The 5,585-nt window shown below is 44.8% G+C and overlaps 1 long non-coding RNA gene across 3 annotated transcripts in view; it reads left to right on the top strand.

Moving 5' to 3' along the window:
• The first annotated feature begins 403 nt into the window (after nucleotides 1-403).
• LOC114487196 (uncharacterized) overlaps nucleotides 404-5,585 on the top strand; it is a 14,582-nt gene continuing 9,400 nt past the window's right edge. For 2 of the 3 annotated variants that reach the window (XR_003682044.2, XR_003682046.2), the window contains exons 1-3: nucleotides 404-509; nucleotides 897-1,006; nucleotides 1,162-1,335. This is a non-coding gene — a long non-coding RNA (uncharacterized lncRNA). The remainder of the gene's footprint in view (nucleotides 510-896; nucleotides 1,007-1,161; nucleotides 1,336-5,585) is intronic. The other variant, XR_003682045.2, reaches the window with a different exon arrangement.

Here is a 5,585-nt window from a genome sequence, read left to right as displayed (position 1 = left end):
ATAGATATAGATGATGATAGATAATAGATAGATAGATAGATAGATAGATATAGATAAATGATAGACGGATAGATAGAGAGAGAGATAGGAAGAACTGAATCCCTTTGCTGTATACCTGAAATTAACACTACATTGTAAATCAACCAAACTTCAATTTTTAAAAAATGAATAAGATAAATAGCCACTTTCAAGGATTTTACAACTAGAGGATAAGACAAAACATGGTACTAATAACTCTGACATATGGAAACAGGTTCTCTGGCAAGAGGACAAGGTGCTGTGTGGGGACACAGACACATGACAGGCCACTTTTGGCTAGGCAGAGGCACACTTTTGTGGCACACTTAAGCTGGGCCACCTGCTGAATGAGTTGGATTTTGACAGACAGGGTAGGAGGAAGGCATTCATTCCATGAGGGAAGAACAACAGGGTAATTATAAGGGGAACAGAGGTGAGGGTGCAGGACACGTTTGCAGATACTGTGTGTGCAGTGAGTGTGCAGAAAACAGGTGAGCCAAATACTCTAGAATAGGAGGCCAGTTTGGGAAGTGGTTACAGCACCACACAGGCAGTGGAGGGACACAGAATGTGTGGAGGGTTTGAGGGTGGTCTGTACAAAGGGGGACCTATCTTGCTCTTTTCCTGTGGTGCAATCACCCAGCTCAGTAGCTCAGTGACAGCCTTGAGACAAGAAAGGCCCTCTTTCCCCTTTCCCAGGTTCATGTCTGCCTGGCCTGTAGGACCGACAGAATTTAAGATTTTGTGCTACTCAACACTGAGCATCCAGAAAGCGAGGAGTGGCCTTGAAGTACCTGCCCATCTTTTAAATTTTATGTAAAAACTCTTCTTTCATTTCTCCAATTTCCTTCCTCCTCTTTGGGATCTTTCCAACCCAGCATTGGAGCATCGCCGAAGAGGAAGCTAACAGCACTATGAGGGAACCTGGCCTAGTCTGCCCTTCAGATCATCTCCAACAACGGCCTTGAGCACATAAGCTCCAGCTCAGGTAACCACAGCTGCTCTCTGCTAATTCAATACCTGCATTGTTGCTCTTTGCTCAATAAAGCTTTTGAGCACACTTCGAAAGATGAAATAGAAAAATAAGTGTTAGTGTGAGCGGGACCTCAGCTTGAACTGAAGCAATGTTTACTTGGGTTACAGATAGAACTTGAGAGTTTTGAGGATCAATGGAGGAAGCATCTCCAGAGTTTATAAGGAGCCAGGAGCCTGCTAGGAAGACCTCACGCTCAGACAAGAGTGAGCAGGCACACAGGCTTGAAAGAGGCAAAGAATGGGAAATGATTTGAAATATTCCTTGGACTTGGTCACCAGAAGGTGAGGTAACCCAGCCCCCGCATGGGGGCCAGAGCCCTAGAACACAAGGGCTGCCATAAAGGAGTGTGTAAGGCAGGGAGAGGGGGTTTCCTTTCTACCCCTGAGAATCAGCAACAGAGAAGCCTCTTTGGTGGAAGAGGTGACAAGAGCCTTCAAGGTTCGATGGAGTCTCAGAGAGGCTGAGTCACTTGCTCAAGGGCCTTATACAACTAGTCAGTGGCAGATGCAAGACTGAACTCAGGTCTTTCTGACTCCAAAAGCTGTGCTCTTCCTACAACACCACATCTTGGCCACATACAGCCTCAAACCACCCTGGATGCTTCGAAAGATTCAGAAAAGCTAATGGCTTCCCCAGGATGGATCGCTTTTAGGTCTAAGCCTTCTTTATGTACGGCAACCATAAGAATACCTCAGAGAGAGAGGAGGAAAATGCTAGAGGCATCAGGGAATCAAGCAAATGACTCCTAGGGCACATGTGGGCACCCCACATACCCTTTTGCAAGAATCCGAGAGGGGCTGGATTTCCCATTTAGCAGAGGAAGGCAGATCCCGGGAAATACTGTTTTATAACAAAATTGTGACCCCATTTTTAACTCTAGGCTGAGGTTCTCTGGGAAAATCTTTGTTGGGCTGATAAAAAAAAATCTGGGATGATATTTGATCCCATCTTTTTCAGCAAGTACACCTCTCTCTCCCATCTCTTTAACAAAACCCCTCCTCTCCTTGACCCCATTCATCCTGAATGACACCCCAAAAAAATCCAAAAAGAAGCTTAGCTCTTATATAAACTGTAAAGAATGTGCTTAACATCTTGCTTTAGCTTGATAAGCTCCAGCAGAAATAAGAATATCTGAAGTAAAGGGTTCAATTAAAATCATTTGCTTTAGCACTCGAAGTCTTTTTCTCCCTGATTCTTAATTCTCTCTCTCAGAGACTTCTGAAGATTATCCTTCCTTTTCTCTAAGCAATGGTATTATTTGGTGTCCTTCTGGCTTTTCTGATCTCTTGTCCCTAAAACTTTCCATCAGTTTTCTGTGCCTTGTGATTAGTGAAGTTTAAAGAGGAGAGTTTTAACAAATATGAACAGCCTGGTGCATTTGGATTTGGGGCCCAGAATCCTGGGAAGGGTTTTCTACTGATTACCATCAGGGATAATGTAGACAAGCACAAATATTTGTGGCTTCTGCTAGTCCCAAAAGATCACAAATATCATCTTTGTAATTTACTACAATAATAAGAAAGGGAGAACATCCAGTACACACAATGGAAGAATAGATGATTGTATTACAAGGATACACAGGTCTCTTCCATAACATATATGAGAATATCTGTAGCATCAGTGCAGTAAATGTGTCAACTTCTCAGATGCTATTATTCCAGGGAAGTCAAGGAGATTAAAAAGTACAGGCCCCCTCTCCACATGAACAACTCATCCCTTCCTTGCAATTTGCTCAGTTCTTTAGGATATGTGTTGTTTTGTGTCTGCCATACACTTAGACGTTTGAGCCTAGAAAAAGGAAGTAGTTTGTCCAAGGTGACACAGCCCTCCAGCACAGAGCCTGGAGGAAAACACACCTTCTGCCAAATCCTCCTGCACCCCCAACATTGCCCTGAATTGCAAACTTCTTAAGGATGTGTGAGCACCTGCCCTGAGCCAGACACTCGGGGATTCCAGGAACGCGGGAAGGAGCGGCACAGACAGAGCCCTGCTCTCACAGAGATGACTTTATAATGGAGGATTTGGGCTCCCCAAAATGTATAAAGAATTACAGGGCTTCCCTGGTGGCGCAGTGGTTAAGAATCCGCCTGCCAATGCAGGGTACATGGGTTCGAGCCCTGGTCAGGGAAGATCCCACAGGCCATGAAGCAACTAAGTCCGTGTGCCACAACTACTGAGCCTGCACACCTAGAGCCCACGCACCGCAACGAAGAGTAGCCCCCGCTCGCCGCAACTAGCGAAAGCCCACACGCAGCAACAAAGACCCAACACAGCCAAAAATAAAAATAAAATAAATAAATTTTTAAAAAAAAGAATTACAAAGCATGGTGTTATGATGGAAATAATCTAGGTGGTTAGAAGAAGGACCATGAGGGGTAGGGTCTTCTTTGGAAAGAGAGGAGCAGAGGTGAAAATTAAGCTGAGACTTGCACTCTAAGGAACAACCCATTTGAAGTATTGATGAAAGAGCCTTCCAGAAGGGGGAGAGCATGAGAAAATCTGAGCTGGGAAAGGATTCAAGTATTGTGGTCCCAAGCTGGGAGCACAGCCAATGTGGCCAGAGCATAAGAATCAGTGGCACGGATAACAGGGCGAGGCAGATTAGCATCAGCCCGTGCAGGCTGTGCTCAGGGATTTGAATTTTATCATCATCACAGTGGGAAGCCATTGGAAATTTTTAGCAGAAGAGTGACATGATCATATATACATAATTAAAACGATGTAGGAGTGGAAACGAGCTGAGTGGTGGCTTTGCAGGCTCCTCCAAAGAAGCTTTTCCTGGACTAAGGTAGTGGGAGTTGGAAACGGGGCAAAGCGAGTGGAATTGAGCCATGTGACAAACTTGGAGGATGGACTGTAATAGGGGAAAAGAGGAATCACAGCACCCCACATGTTTGTGACTCCAATTACTGGGTGGTTGGTAGTGCCATTTTCAGAATTAGGGCATGGGGCAGGCTTTAAAGAAACCAAGATACAGACATAAAAAGTTTGAAATATGAGATATGAGATATATGAATGAAAATTTGGGTAGTTTGGGATGTGAGTCTGGACCTCAGAGGAAAGATCTGGCTGGAGATATACTTTTGGGAATCTTCATCTGAAAGATGATATTTAAGTCTAAAAGAAAAAATGATGCCACCTAAGAAAAGATTGAAGGGAGAAAGAACAGGATACCCTGGCCTAATCTCAAATTCCCAAACTCTAGAGGTCAGGTAGAAAAGAGTAAGGGAGATGGAGGAGAAGCAGCCAGTGAGGTAGGAAGAAACCAAAATAGTCCAAAGCCAGAACAAAATGTTTCAAAGAGAGTGGGTGGTGAGCTGTGCAGGATGCTGAGGGAGGCCACCTACCATGGGGACGTGGGGATGACTAGAGACTCGGACAGAAGTTTTTTTTGGGGGGTGAGGGGTAAAGGCAAAAACCAGAGTGGAGCTGTTGAGGAGTGAAGACAGGTGAGTAGAGAAACTTTTCAGGAAGTCTGGTTATGCTGGGAGCAGAGAAATGTGGCACAGCTGGAGGAGATGGCATCCAGTGAGGCTATTTTATGTTGGGGAATCCTCAAGCCCATGTGCACATTGGTGAGAAAGATTGTGCAGAGAGAGGTTGATGATGATGCAGGAGATGAAGGGGCCAACAGAAGAGTCAGGTCCTTGAGAAGAAGAGAGGGGAGGAGACCCAGAGCCCTAGTGAGGGGGACCGTCTTTTGGTAAAAGGAGAGATGCTTCCTTATTGTAACCACCTGCAAGAGCAAAAGCATTGGTACAAATACAGGTGGGTACTTAGGTGGGCAGTGGACAGAGAGGGCAGTTCACATCTGAGTCTGTGTGTCCTCAGGGACGTACAAGGTAGGCACATTGGGGGAGAATGACAGTGAAGAAGGGAGTGGACAGTCCAAGAAGAGAGTTTACATTCTTCTTGGGACATAGGACAGGCTGTAGAGAGGCCATTTTAAGATTCTGATTTAAGTAAATCCAGTCAATGCTGTCGTATGACTTCCTCTGTCTGTGCTCAGAAGCTCAGCATGGCGACTCTAAAGGTTACTTTTATATATCAAGCTGGCAGGGGCCCGGTGTCAAGATATTTGGTCAAACATTATTCTGGATGTTTCTGGGAGGGTGTTTTGGGGGATGAGATTAACATTTTTTTAACATCTCTATTGGAGTATAATTGCTTTACAATATTGTGTTAGTTTCTGCTGTATAACAAATTGAATCAGCTATACGTATAAATATATCCCCATATTCCCTCCCTCTTGCGTCTCCCTCCCGCACTCCCTATCCCAACCATCTAGGTGGTCACAAAGCACCGAGCTGATCTCCCCATCCTATGTAGCTGCTTCCCACTAGCTATCTATTACACATTTGGTAGTGTATATATGACAGTGTTACTCTCTTACTTCGTCCCAGCTTACCCTCCCCCCTCCCCATGTCCTCATGTCCACTTTCTACTTCTGTGTCTTTATTCCTGTCCTGCTCCTAGGTTCATCAGAACCTTTTTTTTTTTTTTTAGATTCCATATATATGTGTTAGCATAC

This window comes from Physeter macrocephalus, chromosome 11, assembly GCF_002837175.3.
Source record: "Physeter macrocephalus isolate SW-GA chromosome 11, ASM283717v5, whole genome shotgun sequence".
NCBI classification, from domain to species: Eukaryota; Metazoa; Chordata; class Mammalia; order Artiodactyla; family Physeteridae; genus Physeter; species Physeter macrocephalus.
Note: the sequence above shows the minus strand (reverse complement) of the source record. Positions and strands in the feature narration are given on the sequence as shown.